This window comes from Triticum aestivum, chromosome 3B, assembly GCF_018294505.1.
Source record: "Triticum aestivum cultivar Chinese Spring chromosome 3B, IWGSC CS RefSeq v2.1, whole genome shotgun sequence".
Classification (NCBI taxonomy): Eukaryota; Viridiplantae; Streptophyta; class Magnoliopsida; order Poales; family Poaceae; genus Triticum; species Triticum aestivum.
In genome coordinates, this window is record NC_057801.1 from 617,837,555 (window position 1) to 617,864,179 (window position 26,625).

A 26,625-nucleotide genomic window follows, 5' to 3' on the forward strand; every position below is an offset into this window, starting at 1 on the left:
TCTTGTAAATACAGGCCTTTCCAAAAGTCTGTATAAAACCATATGCTTTGATCAACACATCAAAGCGTATATTCCAACTCCGAGATGCTTGCACCAGTCCATTGATGGATCGCTGGAGCTTGCACATTTTGTTAGCACCTTTAGGATTGACAAAATCTTCTGGTTGCATCATATACAACTCTTCTTTAAGAAAACCATTAAGGAATGCAGTTTTGACATCCATTTGCCAGATTTCATAAAATGCGGCAATTGCTAACATGATTCGGACAGACTTTTAAGCATCGATACGAGTGAGAAAATCTCATTGTATTCAACATCTTGAACTTTGTCAAAAACCTTTTTCGACAAGTCTAGCTTTGTAGATAGTAACACTACTATCAGCATCTGTCTTCCTCTTGAAGAGCCATTTATTTAACATGGCTTGCTGATCATCGAGCAACTCAATCAAAGTCCATACTTTGTTCTCATACATGGATCATATCTCAGATTTTATGGCCTCAGGCCATTTCGCGGAATCTGGGCCCACCATCGCTTCTTCATAGTTCGTAGGTTCATCATGATCTAGTAGCATGACTCTCAGAACAGGATTGTCGTACCACTCTGGTGTGGATCTTACTCTGGTTTACCTACGAGATTCGGTAGTAACTTGATCTGAAGTTACATGATCATCATCATTAGCTTCCTCACTAATTGGTGTAGTAGTCACAGGAACAGATTTCTGTGATGAACTACTTTCCAATAAGGGAGAAGGTACAATTACCTTATCAAGTTCTACTTTCCTCCCACTCACTTCTTTCGAGAGAAACTCCTTCTCTAGAAAGGATCCATTCTTAGCAACCAATGTCTTGCCTTCGGATCTGTGATAGAAGGTGTACCCAACTTTCTCCTTTGGGTATCCTATGAAGACACATTTCTCCGATTTGGGTTTGAGCTTATCAGGATGAAACTTTTTCACATAAGCATCGCAACCCCAAACTTTAAGAAACGATTACTTTGGTTTCTTGCCAAACCACAGTTCATATTGTGTCGTCTCAACGGACTTAGGTGGTGCCCTTTTTAACGTGAATGCAGCTGTCTTTAATGCATGACCCCAAAATGATAGTGGTAAATTGGTAAGAAACATCATAGATTGTACAATATCCAATAAAGTACGGTTATGACGTTCAGACACACCATTATGCTATGGTGTTCCGGGTGGCGTGAGTTGTGAAACTATTCCACATTGTTTTAATTGAAGACCAAACTCGTAACTCAAATATTCATCTCCACGATCAGATCACAGAAACTTTATTTTCTTGTTACGATGATTTTCCACTTCACTCTGAAATTCTTTGAACCTTTCAACTATTTCATACTTATGTTTCATCAAGTAGATATACCCATATCTGCTTAAATCATCTATGAAGGTCAGAAAATAACGATACTTGCCACGAGCCTTAATACTCATTGGTCTGCATACATTAGTATGTATTATTTCCAACAAGTTTGTTGCTCGTTCCATTGTTCCGAAGAACGGAGTTTTAGTCATCTTGCCCAAAAGGCACGGTTCGCAAGCATCAAATGATTCATAACCAAGTGATTCCGAAAATCCATCTTTATGGAGTTTCTACATGCGCTTTACACCGATATGACCCAAACGGCAGTGCCACAAATAAGTTGCACTATCATTATTAACTTTGCATCTTTTGGCATCGATATTATGAATATGTGTATCACTACGATCGAGAGCCAATAAACTATTTTCATTGGGTGTATGACCATTGAAGGTTTTATTCATGTAAACAGAACAACAATTATTCTCTGACTTTAAATGAATAACCGTATTACAATAACATGATCAAATCATATCCATGCTCAACGCAAACGCTAAATAACATTTATTTAGGTTTAACACTTATCCCGAAAGTTTAGGGAGTGTGCGATGATGATCATATCAATCTTGGAACTACTTCCAACACTCATCGTCACTTCCCCTTCAACTAGTCTTTGTTTATTCTGTAACTCCTGTTTCGAGTTACTAATCTTAGCAACCGAACAAGTATCAAATACTCAGGGGCTACTATAAACACTAGTAAAGCACACATCAATAACCTGTATATCAAATATACCCTTGTTCACTTTGCCATCCTTCTTATCCACCAAATATTTGGAGTAGTTCCACTTCCAGTGACCATTTCCTTTGAAGTAGAAGCACTCAGTTTCAGGCTTTAGGTTCAGCTTTGGGCTTCTTCGCGGGAGTGACAACTTGCTTGTCATTCTACTTGAAGTTCCCTTTCTTTCCCTTTGCCATTCTCTTGAAACTAGTGGTCTTGTCAATCATCAACACTTGATGCTCTTTCTTGATTTCTACCTTTGTCGATTTCAACATCACGAAGAGCTCGGGAATCGTTTTCGTCATCCTTTGCATACTATAGTTCATCACGAAGTTCTACTAACTTGGTGATGGTGACTAGAGAATTCTATCAATCACTATCTTATCCAGAAGATTAACTCCCACTTGATTCAAGCGATTGTAGTACCCAGACAATCTGAGCACTTGCTCACTAGTTGAGCGATTCTCCTCCATCCTTTAGCTATAGAACTTGTTGGAGACTTCATATCTCTCAACTCGGGTATTTGCTTGAAATATCAACTTCAACTCCTGGAACATCTCATATGGTCCATGACGTTCAAAAACGTCTTTGAAGTCCCGATTCTAAGCCGTTAAGCATGGTGCACTAAACTGTCAAGTAGTCATCATATTGAGCTAGCCAAACGTTCATAACGTCTGCATCTGCTCCTGCAATAGGTCTGTCACCTAGCGGTGCATTAAGGACATAATTCTTCTGTGCAGCAATGAGGATAAACCTCAAATCACGGATCCAATCCGCATCATTGCTACTAACATCTTTCAACACAATTTTCTCTAGGAACATATAAAAATAAACATATGAAAGCAACAACGCAAGCTATTGATCTACAACATAATTTGCAAAATACTATCAGGACTAAGTTCATCATAAATTTAAGTTCAATTAATCATATTACTTAAGAACTCCCACTTAGACAGACATCTCTCGAGTCATCTAAGTGATCACGTGATCCAAATCAACTAAACCATAACCGATCATCACGTGAAATGGAGTAGCTTTCAATGGTGAACATCATTATGTTGATCATATCTACTATATGATTCACGCTCGACCTTTCGTTCTCTGTGTTCCGAGGCCATATCTGCATATGCTAGGCTCGTCAAGTTTAACCTGAGTATTCCGCCTGTGCAAAAACTGGCTTGCACCCGTTGTAGATGGACGTAGAGCTTATCACACCCGATCATCACGTGGTGTCTGGGCACGACGAACTTTGGCAACGGTGCATACCCAGGGAGAACACTTCTTGATAATTAGTGAGAGATCATCTTAAAATGCTACCGTCAATCAAAGCAAGATAAGATGCATAAAAGATAAACATCACATGCAATTAAAATATGTGACATGATATGGCCATCATCATCGTGTGCCTTTGATCTCCATCTCCAAAGCATCGTCATGATTTCCATCGTCACCGGCATGACACCATGATCTCCATCATCTTGATCTATATCAATGTGTCGTCACATGGTCGTCTCACCAACAATTGCTCTTGCAACTATTGCTATCGCATAGTGATAAAGTAAAGCAATTATTTGGCGCTTGCATCTTATGCAATAGAGAGACAACCATAAGGCTTTTGCCAGTTTCCGATAACTTCAACAAAACATGTTCATCTCATACAACAACTTATATCTCATCACGTCTTGACCATATCACATCACAACATGCCCTGCAAAAACAAGTTAGACATCCTCTACTTTGTTGTTGCAAATTTTACGTGGCTGCTACGGGCTGAGCAAGAACCGTTCTTACCTACGCATCAAAACCACAATGATAGTTTGTCAAGTTGGTGCTGTTTTAACCTTCGCAAGGACCGGGCGTAGCCACACTCGGTTCAACTAAAGTTGGACAAACTAACAACCGCTAGTCACCTGTGTGCATAGCATGGCGGTAAAACCAGTCTCGCGTAAGCGTACGCGTAATGTCGGTCCGGGCCGCTTCATCCAACAATACCGCCGAACCAAAGTATGACATGCTGGTAAGCAGTATGACTTATATCGCCCACAACTCACTTGTGTTCTACTCGTGCATATAACATCAAACCATAAAACCTAGGCTCGGATGCCACTGTTGGGGAACGTAGTAATTTCAAAAAATTTCCTACGCACACGCAAGATCATGGTGATGATATAGCAACGAGAGGGGAGAGTGTTGTCTACGTACCCTTGTAGACCAAAGCGGAAGCGTTGACACAACGTAGAGGAAGTAGTCGTACATCTTCCCGGTCCAACCGATCCAAGCACCGTTACTCTGGCACCTCCGAGTTCTTGACACATGTACAGCTCGATGACGCACCCCGAGCTCCGATCCAGCAAAGCTTCGGGGAGGAGTTCCGTCAGCACGACGGTGTGGTGACGATCTTGATGTTCAACTGTCGCAGGGCTTCGCCTAAGCACCGCTACAATATGACCGAGGTGTAATATCGTGGAGGGGGGCACCGCACACGGCTAAGGAACGATCACGAAGATCAACCTGTGTGTCCATGGGGTGCCCCTGCCCCCGTATATAAAGGAGTGGAGGAGGGGAGGGCCGGCCCTCTCTATGGCGCGCCCTAGGGGAGTCCTACTCCCACCGGGAGTAGGATTCCCCCTTTCCTAGTCCAACTAGGAACCCTTCCATGTAGTAGGAGTAGGAGAGAAGGAAAGGGAAGAGAGAAGGAGAAGGAAGGAAGGGGGCACCCCCCCTCCCTAGTCCAATTCGGACTAGTCCAAGGGGAGGGGTGCGGCCACCCTTTTGGCCCTTTCTCTCGTTTCTCGTATGGCCCAAAGAGGCCCAATACGAATTCCCGTAACTCTCTGGTACTCCGAAAAATACCCGAACCACTCGGAACCTTTCCGAACTCCGAATATAGTCGTCCAATATATCAATCTTTATGTCTCGACCATTTCGAGACTCCTCGTCATGTCCCCGATCTCATCCGGGACTCCGAACTCCTTCGGTACATCAAAACTCATAAACTCATAATATAACTGTCATCGAAACCTTAAGCGTGCGGACCCTATGGTTCGAGAACAATGTAGACATGACCTAGAACTATTCTCGGTCAATAACCAATAGCGGAACCTGGATGCCCATATTGGCTCCTACATATTCTACGAAGATCTTTATCGGTCAAACCGCATAACAATATACTTTGTTCCCTTTGTCATCGGTATGTTACTTGCCCGAGATTCGATCGTCGGTATCCAATACCTAGTTCAATCTCGTTACCGGCAAGTCTCTTTACTCGTTCCGTAATACATCATCTTGCAACTAACTCATTAGTTGCATTGCTTGCAAGGCTTATGTGATGTGCATTATCGAGAGGGCCCAGAGATACCTCTCCGACAATCGGAGTGACAAAACCTAATCTCGAAATACGCCAACCCAACATGTACCTTTGGAGACACCTGTAGTACTCCTTTATAATCACCCAGTTACGTTGTGACGTTTGGTAGCACCCAAAGTGTTCCTCCGGTAAACGGGAGTTGCATAATCTCATAGTTACAGGAACATGTATAAGTCATGAAGAAAGCAATAGCAACATACTATACGATCAAGTGCTAGGCTAACGGAATGGGTCATGTCAATCACATCATTTTCCTAATGATGTGATCCCGTTAATCAAATGACAACTCATGTCTATGGTTAGGAAACATAACCATCTTCGATTAACGAGCTAGTCAAGTAGAGGCATACTAGTGACACTCTGTTTGTCTATGTATTCACACATGTATTATGTTTCCGGTTAATACAATTCTAGCATGAATAATAAACATTTATCATGATATAAGGAAATAAATAATAACTTTATTATTGCCTCTAGGGCACATTTCCTTCAGTAACCATAATGAAGTTTTACTCCTACGAGGCAGGTGAAAAACTGCTCGATCTCCTCTTGACTTAGAGTGAAGCACGCGGGAGGGCAGTCATTTCTGATCTTGTTGGTCTTTTTTCCTTTGCGACGACTTTCCGTGTTCTTCGCCTCATCATCATCATCATCATCATCATCATCATCATCATCATTAGCGTGAAGCTCCTCCCTGATGCCCATTGATTTCAAGTCTGCCCTTGCTTTCGACCCATCTTTGGTCCTCTCTGGCATGTTGAGCAGGGTACCAAGTAGACTCTCGCACACGTTCTTCGTGATATGCATGACATCAAGGCTGCGAGGCACACAGAGGATCTTCCAGTATGGCAAGTCCTAGAAAACAGACCTTGTTTTCCATAGCTTCAGCAGTGGCTCTGGTGCCTTTCGCTTCTTTCCCGGCTCTGGCGCCTTTCCCGGCAGTGGGCACTCTTTCCAATTTTTCAACAGCTCGTCTATTTCCTCACCGCTCCTCGTACGCGGGCGTCTTCGGGGTTCAGTTTCACCATCGAACAGATGCTTGCATTTTCTCCATGAGTCATCATTGCGAAGCCACCTTCGATGTCCCATGGACACGGTTTTTGAAGACCCAGGATCTCTATGTAGCTGGCGATACGTTGTGTCATCCATGCACCTGACGCATCCAGAAAATCCGTGGACCACCTGCCCCGCGACATATCCGTAACCGAGATACTCGTGCATCATCGTGAGCAGTGCGGCTCTCATAGGGAAATATTCTTTCTCTGCGGTGTCCCACGTATTGGCTGGCGTTTTCCACAGCGTGTCTAGCTCCTCTTTCAGCAGCCCCAGATACAAACTGATGTCGTTCCCTTATTGTTTCGGCCCTTCAATTAGCATACTCATGTAAATGTACTTCCTCTTCATGCACAACCAGGGGGAAGGTTGTACATCCACACAAACACATGCCAGGTGCTATGTGTGCTTCTCTGGCTGCCAAACAGATTGACTCCATCGGTGCTCGCGCCCAGCATGATGTTCCTTGGATCTTCCGCAAATTCTGGGTGTTCGAAGTTCAACGCTTGCCACTGGCTCACATCCTTAGGGTGACTCAACATCTTGTCTTTTTTATTTATCTCCGGATCATTTCCGTCATCTTCTCGCTTCTTCTCCTCCCTATCCGCATGCCAACGCAGGAGCTTTGCTACCTTCGGGTCCACAAAATTCCGCTGCAGATGAGGAGTGACCGAAAAGTACCACACCACTTCTCGAGGAGCTTTCTTCCTCTTCTTGTATCGAGTGACGCCGCACACCAGACATATGGTAGACTCCGCGTGCTCGTCCCAATAAATGATGCAATTGTTCATGCACACATGGTATTTCATGTGCAGTAAATCCAGAGGACACACGATTTTCTTCGCCTCCTCGAAACTGGTCGGGCACTTGTTCCCCTTGGGAAGACGTTCATGCCAGAATGACATGTTCTTGTCGAAGCATGTGTCTGTCATTTTGTGTTTTACCTTCATATCCAGAGCCATGAGCATTACTTTCAGGCGGGTATCCTCGGGCCTGCATCGTTCATACAATGGAGTAACTGTGTCTATCTCCAGTTGATCCAGCTTGGCTTTCTCTCGGGTGGTAGCTCTTGCGTTATCCATCTGCTTGAGAAGCAGCTCTTGAATATGAGGGTCCTGCACCCAGCCCATCGATGCTCCATCGTCGTCTGCTCCAGCATCTTCATCTTCATGATCATGCCCTTCATCTTGATCTTCCTCATCATCATGTCCGACATCTTCTACATGATGATTGTGTACTGCATCTCCTTTGTGATAATGTTCTGGAGATTCTTCGTCTTCTCGCCCGCCCTCGCCGCAGTTGTCTTGATGCCCTTCCTCATTTCTTGCCCGGCCCCCATGGACGACTTCATAATCATCTTCATCACCTTGCCACCTATAGCCATCCATGAAACCACGCAAGAGAAGGTGGTCCCATACCTTTACGGAATCCGGCTCCATAAGGCTCTTCAGCTTGCATCTTCGACACGGACATCTTATCTCCGTCTTGTTCTTTTGAAGCATCTTGGCCTTCGTGGAGGTCAAAAATCTATTCACGACGCCTTCGGTCATCGTGCGGACCATGGTTGCCTGCGGGGTAGAGCAAAACGATATTTTACAATTAAAAAAATTTGGCATGAACTTGCCTAAAAATAGGACCAAAAAGAATGCATAGTGCTAAATTCTCGCCGAAACGGAAATGAATCAACATTCCGGCAAAATATTGGCAACTATCGCATTTCAAATACCGGTACCTCCAAACACAAACATATGCAACACCACAAACATATGCAACACCATAAACATACGTAGATCTAGGCCATAAAAAGTGCATGTGCACGTTATTGGAGCGAGAAAAAAGTAGATCTAGAACATAAAGAAAGCTTTCCCCTTACTTACCTATCAAAAAAAAGGAAATTTAACCACTTAATTTGGGTGAATCTATGGTGCAAATGAGGTGAGAAGGAGGAGGCAGCCGAGACCGAGCTTGGAGGAGGAGGTGAAGAGAATGAAGTGGGGAAAGTGAGTGTGGTAGGTGGCTGTCCAAAATATCTAGCTAGTCCCAGGTTACCAATGACGCACCTCCTAAGAATGCACCATTAGTAACCCTGGTTACTAATGGCGCACCTAGTGTGTGGTGCGCCATTACTAGTTTTGAAAAAAATATAAAAAAATAATTGTTAGTAGCGGCGCACCGAGGTTCTGGTGCGCCATTAGTAGTTAAAACTAGTAATGGCGCACTGTCCCCAGGTGCGCCATTACTAGTTTTGAAAAAAAGTAAAAAAAATTGTTAGTAGTGGCGCACAGAAGGTGTGGTGTGCCATTACTAGTTAAAACTAGTAATGGCGCACTGTACCCTAGTGCACCATTACTAGTTTTGAAAAACAAAATGTTAGTAGTGGCGCACCGTGTGTGGTGCACCATTAGTGATATGGACACTAATGGTGTACCTGCATATGGTGCGCCACTGCTATATAGCAGTGGCGCACCACATACATGGTGCACTATTAATGTCCATATTAGCTATAGCCTTTTTCCTAGTAGTGCTCTGGGCTATAAGAAAAAGCTCAAGTCTCGTGCAACATTCAAGATTGAGTAGTTTTCTTTGCTCAACTTGAAATCGACTTCAAAACTAATGATCTGAGTATGAGTGCTTTAAGTATTTTGAGACAACACAACCTTGATCGATTTTAGCTCTGTAGCTCAACATAATACAATTATGTCTAATGATCTTGTTATTTATATTAGATGGGAATGCGATAAGTTATTACCATGTATATATTGTGTATATGTGTTTTTTTCATTTTATCTACAAGCAAATATTAAAGGTTAATTTAACACGGAGAAAATTTAGGCCTTAATTAAGTACAAGCATCAAATCGAGGCCAGTAGAGAGAGGCGGCAACTCCTCGCCGTGGCCACATACACTACCATCGAACACCCGTCCCCATTTGTGTAGCCTAGACATTGGAGATGAGAAAACATTGTAAAAGAGAGATGTCGAGATTGTGAAGGAGTTCGTCTACCTACATACCGGCTGGTGGAGGCAATTGCTGGCGTCAACACCTTGCAGTGGGAAAGCTCATCAGCCCCCACATGTTGCTGGTTTTGGGGATGTACCTCTCTGCCTTGCTCCAGTAGCCATAACCGAGGGGGGGGGTGAGAAGGTAGAGGGCAGACGCGTCAATCTCACAAAGGAGTGGATAATAGGTGGAGCCTATGGTGCAAGCATGTGGGATAGGCACACATAGAAGGTGGACCGGCGGCCCGGGAGTTGGGAAGGGTGGCGGTGGGAAGGAGGAGACCTGGAGATGGAAGATGATGGGTGCTACTTGTGAGCTTGGGATTTCCTCGAAGAGGAGGGGACACTAGTAGAAAATAGGGCTTTGGTTCAGGCCGAGCCAGCCCATTAGTCTTGGTTCAGTCAAGAACCGGGACCCATGAGGGCATAGGTCCCGGTTCGTGAGGCAAGTGGGCCAGCCGGGCCATCATGGGGCCTTGGTCCCGGTTCCAGGCACGAACCGGGACCAACGTGCCTCGCTCCTGGCCCACCACCATTGGTCCCGGTTGGTGGCATAAACTGGGACCAAAGGGTGTCTTTTAGTCCTGGTTCCAGCCACGAATTGGGACCAATGAGTTGCCAATATATACCCCGTCTGTTTTTCTGGCCGGCCATTGGAGAGATTTGTGGTGCTCTAGCTCACCTCCTATGCACATGAGGTGTTCGACGAAATGCCCGAGCCACACTTAAGCTTTCTCCTCTCGAAGCTCCTTGTCCAAGCTCCATTTTCCTCGAGATTTGTCTAGGTTTTGCGGTCCATCTTGTCCCGTCCCCGTCCTCATCATCGTTGATCGCCCGTGCCGATATCGTCGCCTACACCACCATGATGAGCCTCTTGATCTTATCTTCTTTCTAAAAGAAAAAAGTTCTTACTTGTATGATTTAGATAGATACTTGTGTAGTTTTCTTACTTATTATTGTTTGTTATTATATAGTGCAATGGTTTTGGTATCCGCCTCCATCAGCCCTCGTCCTGTCTATGATTCAGATGTGGTATATATATATTTTGTTTTATAACTGTTAGTTTGATTTAGTGTTTATGACAATTATGCCGAGCAGCGTGACATAGATTTTTTTATGTAGGAGGTATGTGAACCGGAAATTCCAACCGACCCTATTGTCGAGAGGTTAAATTTAGTTGAAGAAGAAAGCAAGTACTTGAAGGAAAAATTAAAAAAAATTGAGGAGGAGAAGATGATATTGGAGTTGCATGTTGTGGATGTCGTCAATGATCACAAGATCAAGATGGATGCAATGTGCTTGAAGATTAGAAAGATTAGAAAATATGTCATTCATACTGAGGCTTGGTATCATTATGCCGTTGGATCAATTGTTACCTTGGTTGCGGTTATGATCACATTTGTTGTTGCATTGAAATGTTATATGTAGTTTCAATGCATGGTTTAATTAGATGCTCTGGAGAGCTATATGTTGTTCAATGAGAACTACATATGCACTTTGGGTTTAGTGTGATGATGAACTTCTATTAATTTGGTCACTTATCTATTCATGGTGTACGCAGAGATGAACTGACAATGGATGTACGGTAACAGACACACCTCCGAGTACATTAAGGGCGTGAATAATTTTCTCGCAGTGGCTGAGGCAAACAAGCAGAATGGTTTTATGTGTTGTCCATGCCCTTTATGTGGGAATAAGAGGTCTTACTCTGACTCAAAAAGCCTTCACACCCACATTCTTTATAAGGGTTTCATGCGACACTATAATGTTTGCATCAAGCACGCAGAAAGAGGGGTTATGATGGAAGACAATGAAGACGAAGAAGATGATGAAAACTATGTGCCCCCTGCATATGGTGATGCTGCAAAGGGGGAAGCTGAAGATCAAGAGGAACCAAATGATGTGCCCGATGATGATCTTCGCCGGGTCATTGTTGATGCAAAGAGATAGTGCGAAAGTGAAAAGGAGAAGCTGAAGTTCGACCGCATGTTAGAGGATCACAAAAAAGGGTTGTACCCCAATTGTGAAGATGGAAACACAAAGCTCGGTACCGTACTGGAATTGTTGCAGTGGAAGGCAGAGAATGGTGTGCCTGACAAAGGATTTGAGAAGCTACTAAAAATATTGAAGAAGAAGCTTCCAAAGGATAACGAATTGCCCGACAGTATGTACGCAACAAAGAAGGTCGTATGCCCTCTAGGATTGGAGGTGCAAAAGATACATGCATGCCCTAATGACCGCATCCTCTACCGTGGTGCGTACAAGGATTTGAACGCATGCCCGGTATGCTGTGCATTGCGGTATAAGATCATACGAGATGACCCTGGTGATGTTGACGGTGAGGGCCCCAGGAAGAGGGTTCTTGCCAATGTGATGTGGTATGCTCCTATAATTCCATGGTTGAAACGCCTGTTCAGAAACAAAGAGCATGCCAAGTTGATGTGATGGCACCGAGAGATCGTAAGAGAGACAGGAAGTTGAGAGCACCCGCTGATGGGTTGCAATGGAGAAAAATCGAGAGAAAGTACTGGGAGGAGTTTGCAGGTGATGCAAGGAACGTATGGTTTGGTTTAAGCGCGGGTGAAATTAATCCTTTTGGGAGCAGAGCAGCAATCACAACACCTCACCCATGACTCTATGTATCTATAACCTTCCTCCTTGGCTGTGCATGAAGCGGAAGTTCATTACGATGCCAGTTCTCATCCAAGTCCCTATGCAACCCGGCAACGACATTGATGTGTACCTAAGGCCATTAGTTGAAGAACTTTTACAGCTGTGGACTGGGAATGGTGTAGATGTGTGGGATGAGCACAAACAGGAGGAATTTGACCTACATGCATTGCTATTTGTAACCATCAATGATTGGCATGCTCTCAGTAACCTTTCAGGATAGACAAACAAGGGATACCACGCATGCACGCACTGTTTAGATGACACCGAAAGTATATACCTAGACAAATACAGGAAGAATGTGTACCTGGGGCATCATCGATTTCTTCCGACCAACCATCAATGTCGAAAGAAAGGTAAGCATTTCAAAGGCGAGGCAGATCACCAAAAGAAGCCCGCCATGCATACCGGTGATCACGTACTTGCTATGGTCAATGATTTAAACGTAATCTTCGGAAAGGATCCTGGCGGACTATCTGTTCTGAAAGACGATGAGGAACGCGCACCCATGTGGAAGCAGAAATCTATATTTTGGGACCTACCCTACTGTAAAGACCTAGAGGTCCGCATGCACGTGACGAAGAACCTTTGCGTGAACCTGCTAGGCTTCTTGGGCATGTATGGGAAGACAAAAGATACATCGGAGGCACGGGAGGACCTCCAATGTTAGCACGAAAAAGATGGCATGCCTCCAAAGTAGTATGATGGTCCTGCCAGCCATGCTCTTACCAAATAAGAGAAGGAAATCTTCTTTGAATGCCTGCTTTGTATGAAGGTCCCATCTGGCTACTCGTCAAATATAAAGGGAATAAAAAATATGGCAGAGAAAAAGTTCTAGAACCTAAAGTCTCATGACTGCCACGTGATTATGACGCAACTGATTCCGGTTGCATTGAGGGGACTTCTATCGAAAAATGTTCGATTAGCCATTGTGAAGCTATGTTCATTCCTCAATGCAATCTCTCAGAAGGTGATCGATCCAGCAATACTACCAAGGTTAAGGAGTGATGTGGCGCAATGTCTTGTCAGTTTCGAGCTGGTGTTCCCACCATCCTTCTTCAATATCATGACACACATCCTAGCTCATCTAGTCGACGAGATTGTCATTCTGGGCCTTGTATTTCTACACAATATGTTCCCCTTTGAGAGGTTCATCGGAGTCCTAAAGAAATATGTCCGTAACCGTGCTAGGCCAAAAGGAAGCATCTCCATGGGCCATCAAACAGAGGATGTCATTGGGTTTTGTGTTGACTTCATTCCTGACCTTAAGAAGATAGGTCTCCCTCAAACGCGGTATGAGGGAGACTGAGTGGAAAAGATACGCTAGGAGGGGACTCAATAATATGTAGGGACGTGCCATCTTGGTATCAAGCACACTACACAGTTCTACAAAATTCTACCTTGGTGACCCCATATGTCGATGAACACAAGCATATTCTGCGCTCCAAACACCCGGACCAGTGTGACGACTGGATTACATGTGAACACATCAGGACTTTCGATAGTTGGTTATAAACACATCTCAGGGGTGACAACGCTGTTTCTGATGAGTTGCACTCGTTGGCGAGGGAACCATCTTCGACTGTAATGACTTATCAAGGGTACGAGATAAATGGGAATACATTTTACACGATCGCCCACCAAAAGTGCGCCAACCAAAACAGTGATGTCTGCTTTGATGCAACAACCAAGAGGGGAAATGACACATATTATGGTTACATAGTGGACATATGGGAACTTGACTTTGGGCATGATTTTAAGGTCCCTTTGTTTAAGTGCAAATGGGTCAATCTGTCAGGAGGCGGGGTACAGGTAGACCCACAGTACAGAATGACAATAGTGGATCTGAACAATCTTGGGTACACAGACGAACCATTCGTCCTAGCCAATGATGTGGCGCAGGTTTTCTATGTGAAGGACATGTCTACCAAACCGAGAAAAAGAAAAGATAAGGAAGCGGATACATCATACGATGAGCCAAAGAGCCACATAGTTCTTTCAGGAAAAATAGATATCATGCGGTTGGAGGGCAAGACAGACATGTCTGAAGATTATGAAAAGTTTCATAAAAATCCTCCCTTCAAAGTCAAAGCTGACCAAAGCACCCTGTTAAATGATGAAGATTATCCATGGTTACGGTGCAATAAGCAAAGGACACAAGCGAAGAAAAAGTGAAGACTTTCTATCCACAACTATTATGATGATGCCTTTGATCTAGAATATCACAGCAGTTACATGTGAAGAAATGAAATGTCTGTAAAAGATGAGTTTCCGTCCGAAACCCTGCTACTTCGAAAGAGATTGTCTGTTTTGTACATGAAGTGCATCCAATTTTTGTCGTAATCCTCTCAACTTTTTAGCACATTCTATGTGGGTGAAATGATGATGCCATGTGAACTTTCAACCTCTTCAGAGTTCATTTGTAGTGCTTTTCAATTTCAAGGGCATTTAGCTCAAAGAATGAACTAAAAGCAAAAAGGAATGAACTAATAGCAAAAAGAATGAACTAAAAATAATCAACTAAAATATTCTATTATGATCAACTAAAACAAAACTATAATATTCTTCAATAGCAAAAAGAATCAACAAAAAAGATTTTATAAAACTCCAATAGCAAAAGGAAATAACTAAAAAGCTTTTATAAACCTCTAGTATTACTGAAACTAGAATTATATAAAATTTATGAAACTAAAATTATCAAATTATTTTCTGTTCAAAACATTAATAGCAAAAAGAAATTTCATAAAGATTTTTTTCTTAGAAACTGTAATAATATAAAGAATTATCAATAGCAAAAGGAATCAACTAAAAAGCTTTTTTTGAATATAATGATAAAACACAGTAATATTAAATAGCAGGAAAAAGAATCACTAAAAAATCTATTTTATAGTAAAGTTATTCAAAAACTAGTGATTCACGCAAATTTCCAAAAGTTCAAATTTAAACTATTCAAATTGGAAAACAAATGACACTAACAGAAAGTTTATCATTTTTATTACCTAAAAGCAAAAAAGAATCACTGAAAAACTAGTAAGTATTTTGCTGTAAATAGAAACAAAATAAAATAAATAAAGCAAAAAAGAAAACAAAAAAATTAAAAAAAGTGCCACCTACTTGGCCACAGGGCCTAAATACGACTAGAAATCCAACCATGGGCCAGGATTCAGGCCCGCAGCAGGCCTAGTAGGCCCACATGCATAGGGTGACAGATTAGGCCTGAAGCCCCGCAGTTGAGAGGAGCTCAAGAGGGTGGGCGCAATAGCGCTTATAAACCACTCTCGAGCTCTCTCAACTACCGAGGTGGGACTAAACTTTTGGTCACGGCGCGGGCAACACAAGGCCTTTTGTCCCGATTAGTGGCACCAACCGGGACTAAAGGGGTGAATTGCTACCGGTTTGTGGTTGGTGCCCCCCTTTAGTCCCGGGTGGTGCCACCAACTGGGACCAAAGGTCCCTGTTTCCCGCCCTTTGGGTTGCTGAAAAGAGACCTTTGGTCTTGGTTGGTGGCACCAACCGGGACTAAAGGGGGGCTTTGGTCCCGGTTGGTGCCACGAACCTGGACCAATGCCCTGTGTATATAAGAAAGCACTTAGCAGTTTCGACGAAATCCATCACTTCATCTCTGCCCGACGCCCCTGCTCCTCTTGTCCACCTAGAAGCCGCCGCCGCCGCCAATGTCGTCAGGCTGCTCAATGTCGCCACCGCTGACGCCCTCTGCCCCGACGACGGCACCGCTTCTCGCGCCCCTGCCCGCCCCGACGCTGCCCACCATGCCCCGCCTCCCCCTGTGAGCACCAGCCTGCTCCCGCGCCCCTCCCCTGCCCCGCGCCCCTGCCCTACCCCGTCGACACCGGCGCCGGCGCCGCCTCCATGCCCCTCTGCCGTGCCCCTCCGCCCCTGCTTACGTTTTTGTTATATATACATATATATATATATGCTATTTTTAGATGTTTTTTGGATGTACTTTTTAGATGTATATATATGAAAAATTGGTCTATTTTTTCTGTAGTATATATATGAAAACTTGGTCAATTTTTTTCTGTAGTAGATGATGATGATAATGATGATCATATGATGATATATGAAAACTTGGTCAATTTTTTTACTAGATGGTGATGATGAAGATGATATATGACGATATATGAAAACTTTTTTAGATGTATATATATCATGATGATGATGATGTAATTTTGTTCGATGATATATGATGATGTAATTTTGTCGAGATACCCCCTCCCCGATAACTTCGACATGAGGGGGGGGGGTCGATATACCCCCTCCCCGATAACATTTTTTTCTATGTATGTATGTCATCATTGTCGATATACCCCCTCCTCGATAACTTTGACATGAGGAGAAGAAGAAGGAGAAGAAGAGGAGAGGAATAAGAGGAGAAAAAAATAATAAGAGGAAGAAGAAGAAAAAAAAGTGGAGAAGAAGAAAAATAGAAAAAAATTTCTATTTTTTCTTCTTCTCCTCTATTCCTTCTTCTTCTCCTTTTTTTATTTTATTTTTTTCTTCTTCTTCTCCTCTTTTTTCTTCTTCTTCTTCCTCTTCTTATTTTTTATCGGGAACGAGGGTGTCGAGGATCACCGAGCGGTCGAGGGTCGGGAACTAGGGTAGAGGGTCGAGGGTCATCGAGGGGTCAACGGTCAAGGGTCGTCGAGGGGTCGACGGTCGAGGGTCGTCGAGAGGTCGAGGGTTGTCTAGGGGTCGAGGGTCTCCGTTTAACAAGAATGCCCCCATTATGGATGTGCACAAGTTGATCCATTTTTTCTGATCTCATCTATTATATTCTTCTATATGTCACGTTGTCTGTCAAAGTATTAAAGAAATCCATGGCTACATCATTTGCTGGAAGTAACAGGCGTATGATGCTATGAAGCTCTTCAAAGTTGTTTTGGAATGGAGTTCCTGATAGAATAATTCGCTTTTTCGTACGAATTTCAGCAAAGGCCTTCCAAATAGCGATATTCGGAAGGCACTTGCTGAACTTCGTACCAAAAAGCTAATTATCCTATCGGGACTCTGTTCCACAATTTTGGAGAGCTTCATACCATTATGCGTCTGTTACTTATGGCAAATGATGAAGCAATGGTTTTCTTGAATCCTTTGACACTAGACAACATGAGATATAGAAGGGTACATGAGATCAGGTAAAATATGGAACATTTTTTGCACACATCCAGAATGGCGCCATCTTGTTAAATCCCTTAAAGGTTAAGAGAATCCAAGCGGCCGAGGATTGAAACTAGGGTAGAGGCTCAAGGGTCGCCGAGGGGATGAGGGTCGAGGGTCGTCGAGGGGTCGAGGGTCGAGGATCGTCGAGGAGTCAAGAGGGGGACGTCGATCAACCCCCTCTCACTCGACCAACTCTCGAGGACACCCAAACCACAGAAAAAAACATTGTCGATCTTGTACCCCCTCCCGCCCCTACCCGACAAACTCTCTCGAGATTTATAAGAGATTTATCAAGAATTCCCCCATTATGGATGTGCATAATTAAGTTGATCCCTATTTTTTCCTGATCTCATCTACCATTCTATATGTGCACGTTCTCTTGTGTCAAAGTACTGAATCCTTTGACATTAGACAACGTGACATATAGACGGGTAGATGAGATCAGGAAAAATAGGGATCATTTTCTGCACATCCAAAATGGCGCCATCTTGTTAAATCCCTTGTTTGACATTCATGAGAGAGGCGGTCCGAACGTCGGACATTCATGAGGGAGGCAGTCCGGGCCAAACCCTAGAAGCATTGCTGTGGCCATTGTGGGAGTACTAGATTAGGGGGTCCTCAGGCGTCTGGTCTATTGATGTGGGCCGGACTGATGGGCCGTCAAGATACAAGACCGAAGATCCTCTCTCGTATCCAGTGGGGACTCTCACATGCGTGGCTGGCAAGTATATGTGTCCGAATATATTATTCCTTTCTGTAAAAACCGACTTTGTACAAACCCTAAGCCCCTCCGGTGTCTATATAAACTGGAGGGTTAGAATGGAGGCAGGATCATAACATTACTAGGCTAGCTATCTAGGGTTAGCCGAATCGATCTCGTGGTAGATCAACTCTTATAAACCTCTATACCCTCGAATATAATCTAGCAGGAGTAGGGTTTTACCTCCATTAAGAGGGCCCGAACCTGGATAAACATCGTGTCCCTTCTCCATTGTTACCATTGATCTTCTGACGCACAGCTTGGGCCCCCCTACCCGAGATCTGTCGGTTTTGACACCGACATTGGTGCTTTCATTGAGAGCTCTGCTGTATCATCAATAGAAGGATCAATGGCTCACATCTTCATCAATGGTGACGCTGCTCCCAAGGAGATTTTTCTTCCTAGACATGTTTTTGTGTTCGGTGGCTTTGTGCTTCGAGCCAACTCGATCGCCCGTCTCGAGCAGGTCGATAGTTACGCCCCCGGCCACGAGACCAGGTTTGAAAACTTGAATTATGTCGCTAACACCCAATGAGACTTGGTATTTGATGGGTTCGCAGCCTCGGCCGCCAGTCTGCGTCCCATCAAAGAGGACTCTTCGGATCACTAGTCAGATCTCGTCCAGGGGTCAACACCAGCACTCGCTTCGGGCTTAGATCCGGAGCAGGTCTCATCAATTGAAGATGGGAACGTGAACCCCGCCGGACTTCTTCCCCTTATCGAACTTCCTTCCAAAGACCCAGACACAGGCTTAAACCCGACCCTGGACAACCGTGCCGAACTGCCAAGGTCTGCACTTAGCGGATCCGATCAGGCAATCCAAGCTGAACACATCGCGACAGACCCACGGTTTCCGATCTTGCTCCCTCTCTTAGATAAAGTGTCGGGTCTGATGCAGTCTCTCACCATCATGGAGGCTTTACCTCTGAACCACACCCATCCTAGACTGGGGTCTGAGAGAGGGGAATTTTACGCCCCACTCACCACCCACTTGATAGCCACTTTCGAGGACTTAACCGACATGCTAGATTATGTGTCCGAAGACATCGTCGGCATGGACGACGATGCCGAGGCTGAACAAAGCCAAGTCCCACCCGTTACGGGGCATTGGACGGCCACCTCAACTTACAATGTATACATGGTGGACACTCCGAAGAACGATGAGGAAAACCCAAGCCCAGAAGGGATGGACCTGTCAATAAACCACCAAAGCGCCAATGTCAGCGGTGCCGCTTACGATCGCATCGGGCAAAGGATAGCAATACTGGCACCGGAGATAACGAGACTCCGGATGATGCCGAAGATACCGAACACCTTATCGAGCCCACATCCGAACAGGACGAGCGGGAAGAAGGTGAACAAAGCCCTGGACATGCTGACAACAAAGACGCGGGGGACAACAATTACATGCCAGAGTCCAAAGAGGAGGCCAGCCTTGGTGACGAAGACTTCATCGTCCCAGAAGAACCTCTCGACCAAGAATGCTTCAAGCAATAGCTCATTGCCACAGCTCAAAGCCTAAAAAGGAAGCAGCAGCAGCTCAAAGAAGAGCAAGACACGCTGAATGAGAGGTGGACTAAGGTCCTGGCCGCCGAGGAATACGACCAAGAACGACCTGTCAAAAGTTACCCTCGGTGCAAGCTATTACCTCAATTCGATGACGAAGTCCTTGAACCAATATCGTCGAAATACAACCAGGCAGATCAACCAGACCGACCACTACATGGACGGGACAAAACGACATATCAAGCCGAACACCAACCGGCGCCCCCTCGCTGAAGAGGCAGGAGTAGTGCAGCCGCGACATATACATATGGCCTGCAACATGACCTAGATTATAAAGCTGGTCAGACTTTGAAGCCCGGCGTGACGACCGCTACTATGTTCGGGATCAGTACCAAACCCAGATGCCAGCCGATCTCCGCCACGACGTCGCCAGATACAGAGGAGCCGCACACCCCTTATGCTTTACTGGTGAGGTTATGGAACATCAGTTTCCGGAAGGGTTTAAGCCCGTAAACATCGAGCCATACGATGGAATGACGGATCCGGCCGTCTGGATTGAAGACTTCCTTCTCCACATTCATATGGCTCGAGGAGATGATCTCCATGCCATTAAATATCTCCCTCCGAAGCTGAAGGGTCCAGCACAGCACTGGCTAAACAGCCTCCCAGAAAACTCCATTGGAACCTGGGAAGACTTGGAAGATGCCTTTAGGGCTAACTTCCAGGGCACTTATGTCCGGCAACCGGATGCGGATGACTTGAGTCACATAATCTAGCAGCCAGGTGAATCAGCATGCAAGCTTTGGAATCGGTTCTTAACTAAAAAGAACTAGATCGTAGACTGTCCGGACGCTGAATCCTTAGTGGCCTTTAAGCATATCGTCCGTGACGAATGACTCGCCTGATAGATTGGGCAGGAAAAGCCGAAGACCATGGCAACATTAATGACACTCATGAACCGCTTCTGTGCGGGCGAAGATAGCTGGCTGGCTCGTAGAAGCAACAACTCTGGTGACCCGGGCACATCTGAGGTATGGGACGGTAATGGCAAACCTCGCCGCAATAAAAATAAACGCCGGAACAATAGCACCGACAACACAAATGATACTGGAGTCAATGCCGGATTCTGCGGTCCTAAGTCTGGTCAGCTGAAGAAACCTTTTAAAGGCAGCAAGGATGGGCCATCCAGCTTAGACAAAATCCTTGAGAGGCCTTGCCAGATTCATGGCATACCCGATAAACCTGCAAACCATACCAACAGGGACTGTTGGGTCTTCAAGCAGGCCGGTAAGCTAAATACCGAAAACAAGGCAAAAGGGCCTCCAGGCGAAGACAAGGATGAGCCCCATCAGCCAAACACCGGGGGTCAGAAACAATTCCCCCCCGAAGTAGTGATAGTGTCGTGGAATAGTCACATCAGATGTCCTAATGTCAGGACTTCGTCGTGAGGCCAATGCAACTATGTGGTAGCTTGAGAGGGGTTGGTACGGACGAGAGACGTGGGACGGATCAACACACCAGACAAGGATTTAGACAGCTTCGGGCCCTGGGAAACATCATCCGGTAATAACCCTACATGTTGTTTGTGGCTAGGTCTCATTATGCTCATGAGGGAGACGCCGTAACTCTAGCTCTCTCGAGTTGTGTGTAGCCTTAACAATTATTTTCCTACCCTCTCTTGGGGTGCCCTGCCACTCCTTATATAAGTTGAAGGGGCGGGTTACATGTAGAGTCAAACTCAGATTAGGACTTAACTTATTTTGACGCCTGACCATGGGCTTCTTAACGTCTTGGGCTTCTTACCATCTTGGGCTTCTTAACGTAAGCCGGTTTAAAATTCGGACTTTACAATCTGGCTTACCATCTGGCTTAACTGTCTGGCTTACAATCTGGCTTGCCATCTGGCTTAACTGTCCGGCTTATATGACTGTATCTGTTGCCGGATTACATGACTATATCCTTGCCGGGTTACATGACTGTATCTGCCGGGTTACATGACTGTATCTGCCGGGTCACATGACTGTGTCTGCCGGCTTAACCTGCTTAACTGTTCCCGCCAGCTTATCGTCTACTAGGTTACCAATGAAACATCAAGATCCAGCCGGGTCATATCTCCGGCCGGGTCATACCGCGGGGCATATCCCCGACATTAGCCCCTGGTTTAATTGGGATTCATCCATGTTAAACTGATCCTGTGAAACAAACACGAGAACAATTTTGACAAGTTATGCTCCGGGTTAAGAACTCTTGTAAGCCGGCACCTTATCATCCTTAACTCCTTGGTATTTCCTTCTTCTAGAAAATCCGGGTCAACAGACCAGCTTCAAAAACATTGGTCATGAAACAATCATCTGATTTTCAGCCAGCTTGAAGATGTAGAACTTCATTATATTCATATCACTTGTAGCCCACAAGTGCCGGGTCATTATGAAATAATAAGCAGGGACTTTGTAAATATGATCATGTAGACTTGAGCAGCAACATGTAGCCCCCAAGGGCTGGCTTAGTAAGATAATACTGAGCTGGGACTTTGTATATAATTCATTGATAATAACATCATATGATGTAATCTTCACCATGGGGCTTGAACCCACGTCCATAAGTTTAAGAGCTTTGTACTCTACCAACTGAGTAGTGGATCTTTCAATATAATGGACTGAGGCTTGTGTACCTTGAATTTTTGATAGGAGCAATTGGTAGCCCCCAAGGGTCGGCTCATTACAATGTGATGAGTCGGGTCTTCAATAAATTGAGAAAAAATGACTTTGCATTAGCCCCCAAGTGCCATGGTGCATGCTGGCAGTGACATGCTACAATGGAGGGAATAGTCCCGAGTCGCTGCAGGCTTACGACCCGTCACTTGGGGGCTACATTATTCAAATTGAGATTACATCATGGCCAGCATGTCCATTGATAAAATAACCATTGCGCTGAAGCAACTTTGAAGAACTCCATCATAATATTGGCCATTGATAACCATAATTAAAAATCCAGCCATGTTGGCTATTAAAGATTTGAATAATATAATCCGGTTTGGAAAACCCATTCCTGTGATATTGAATCGTACTGTCGGTTTAGGATACCTGTGCAGTAAGGGTGATGACCCACTTGTTTTAGAAGTCATGACTTCAATTGGAGTTTGTCACATGCCTGGCGACTTATTGTTCAATGTAAAGCCGGCTTAAACAGAAACCTCATATGCCTTAGAACATGAACACAGAAAAGGTCTCAAGACAAATCCAAAGAGTGTTTTCATAAAAGACTTAAGTAAAAAAGAATAGAAATACAAATTAAGGCTTCTGATTCAAACACGATCAGTAAACCGTCCCAAAGGGGTTAAGCTAGGGTTCGAATATGACCATGTAGCCCCCAGTGGCTTTGGCATTGCACTGATCAAGAGGGTACCGACAGCTATGTTCTCTTTGGTTCGAATACGACCTATGTTTGAACAGGAAGCCCCCAAATGACCTTGAGAATATTTAACGACTCTGATTTGAATACGATCTGGGTTGGACCCAAGAGGGGAAAAACTATGATTCGAATACGGTCAAGAAGCCCCCAAGTGGGTTTTGGCATTGCGCCGACCATGTGGGTACCGACAGCTATGTTCTCTTTAGTTCGAATACGACCTATGTTTGAACAGGAAGCCCCCAAATGACCTTGAGAATATTTAATGACTCTGATCCGAATACGATCTGGGTTGGACCCAAGAGGGGTTAAGCTATGATTCGAATACGATCAAGAAGCCCCCAAGTGGGTTTTGGCATTGCACCGATCAAGTGGGTACCGACAGCTATGTTCTCTTTGGTTCGAATACGACCTATGTTTGAACAGGAAGCCCCCAAGTGACCATCAGAATATTTAATGACTCTGATTCGAATACGATCAGGGTCGGACCAAAAGGGGTTAAGCCATGATTCGAATACGATCCAACCCCCAAGTGATCAAAAGGTTTAAACAGCTGTGATTCGAATATGATTAGGAAGCTATGCCAAAGGAGTTAAGCTAGATTCGAATACGATCAGCTCCCAATGGTCTTTGAAGCGGGGTACCTATGTTTGAGTTGTGCTTTGCAATAGACTCTCTTTGGCCCCTTTAATTTTTCCTGAGAACTAGAACTTTGCGAGAGATAAATTCTTCTTGAGCCGGAATTTTTCCGGATGGCCTTTAAACTGGCAACATTTATTGAGCTATGTCTATGGAGCCCCCGAGTCTTAAGACGACTCAATGAGGTGGCTTAAGATTCTCCACAGTTGACCGTGATATAGGCCAGTTTGAGTCCTCCATGGGACAACTTGCAAGCCAAAGTAATTGATCTTTTAAAGAAAACAATATGTAATATAAAATATACTGGATGGATTTCACCTAATATGTCAGGCCAGTAATTATCCACCGCAGAGTTGATGATCACGGTGAAGCTGAAGTCAATCACGGGTGAGCCGGCCGGGGCATCGTGAGCCAGCACGGACGGGCGAGTCAATCGCAGTCGCGGTAAGCCACGTGAACGGCGAGTCAATCGCGGGTGCGGTCCCAGCGAATTGATGTAAATTGAGCTGCCCGGGCGGCGGCTTGCGCACACCCGTTCAACAGCAAGCGGGCGCGGGCGCTAGTGCATGACGATGCTAACGCACACTCCATAGGCACAACATGGCACCACCTTTATAATGAATACTTGCCCTGCACATAAAAAATATACATACCAAAGTAGTTGTTTTCTAATGAAAACAATATGTGTTAATAAAACAAACTTAGGTGGATATCACCTAATTTGTTCAAACCCCGGATGATCCGTCTGTAGCATCCGGACAATCAACCACTGTTTGTTTTTCTCTTGTGGGCTCTATAAGGCCCCCTCTTTTTTCAAGTGTGCTTAAATTCCACCGGGTCAAATTCCCCTCATAATCCTCCGAGGTCCATTCTGTTGTCGAGCCAGCTTTTGCCAAGACCTTCTCCAATGGACCTTTGACATATTCTAGAAGCGGGACACTAATCTGTTCAAATTCATCTCTTTTGATAAAGCCTCGCAATAAAACACCCAACATTCACCAGCTCCTTCAAGTTGGTGCTCATCGAAGGCGAGACCCTGGTGACTTGGCACTGCTGCAGTGAAGAGGCTTCGATGACTCAACAAGGATAGGCCGTAGAAGCGGTTCAGGTAGGCAACAACAACCGCTGATCAATATCCGTAGCTGCATGCGAACAGGAAGCAAGCACATGACATAAACTGACATATCTGATGCATCAACCGGTTCAGCCATCATAAGTAAAAAAGCCACAAAATCCCTTTGGTTAAGAGATAAACATGCATTGGGAGAAACGAATTGTACACCACTCATGAACCCCACGACAAAACAAAGATGAGCCGTCCCCGCAATAGGCGGCGACAACGACAGAAGCAAGGCTGGCTAAGGTGGCTCAACAACTCCCGCAGAGGCGAAGTAAAGTCGGCGGGGGTGCGTGGTACGTCTCCAACGTATCTATAATTTATGAAGCATTCATGCTATTTTATTATCTGTTTTGAATGATTACGGGCTTTATTATACACTTTTATATTACTTTTGGGACTAACCTATTAACCGGAGGCCCAACCCATATTGTTGTTTTATTGCCTGTTTCAGTATTTCGAAGAAAAGGAATATCAAACGGAGTCCAAACGGAATGAAACCTTTGGCAGCATGATTTTTTGGAAGAATATAATCCAGGAGACTTGGAGTGCAAGCCGGGGGATCATCAAGGAAGCCACGAGACAGGGGGGCACCCACCCCCCTGGGCATGCCCTACCCTCTCGTGGGCCCCTCGAGGCTCCCCCGACCGACTTCTTTCGCCTATATAAGCCTACGTACCCTAAAAACATCGAATATCAAGATAGATCGGGAGTTCCGCCGCCACAAGCCTCTGTAGCCACCAGAAACCTCTTGGGAGCCCTTCTCGGCACCCTGCCGAGGGGCGGTCCTTCACCGGTGGCCATCTTCATCATCTCGGCGCTATCCATGACGAGGAGGGAGTAGTTCACCCTCAATGCTGAGGGTATGTACCAGTAGCTATGTGTTTGATCTCTCACTCGTGTTCTCTCTCGTGTTCCCTCTATGGCATGATCTTGATGTATCCCGAGCTTTGCTATTGTAGTTCGATCTTATGATGTTTCTCCCCCTCTACTCTCTTGTAATGGATTGAGTTTTCCCTTTGAAGTTGTCTTATCGGATTGAGTCTTTAATGATTTGAGAACACTTGATGTATGTCTTGTCGTGCTTATCTGTTGTGACAATGGGATATCATGTGCCACTTGATGTATGTTTTGGTGACCAACTTGTGGGTTCCGCCCATGAACCTATGCATAGGGGTTGGCACACGTTTTCGTCTTGACTCTCCGGTAGAAACTTTGGGGCAATCTTTGAAGTACTTTGTGTTGGTTGAATAGATGAATCTGAGATTGTGTGATGCTTATCGGATAATCATGCCCACAGATAATTTAGGTGACAATGGAGTATCTAGGTGACATTAGGGTTTTGGTTGATTTGTGTCTTAAGGTGTTATTCTAGTGCGAACTCTTGAATAGATTGATCCGAAAGAATAACTTTGAGGTGGTTTCGTACCCTACCACAATCTCTTCGTTTGTTCTCCACTATTAGTGGCTTTGGAGTGACTCTTTGTTGCATGTTGAGGGATTGTTATATGATCTATCTATGTTATTATTGTTGAGAGAACTTGCACTAGTGAAAGTATGAACCTTAGGCCTTGTTTCCTAGCATTACAATACCGTTTACGCTCACTTTTATCACTTGCTACCTTGCTGTTTTTATAATTTCAGATTACAAATACCTTTATCTACCATCCATATTGCACTTGTATCACCATCTCTTCGCCGAACTAGTGCACCTATACAATTTACCGTTGTATTGGGTGTGTTGGGGACACAAGAGACTCCTTGTTGTTTGTTGCAGGGTTGTTTGAGAGAGACCATCTTCATCCTATGCCTCCTAAGGATTGATAAACCT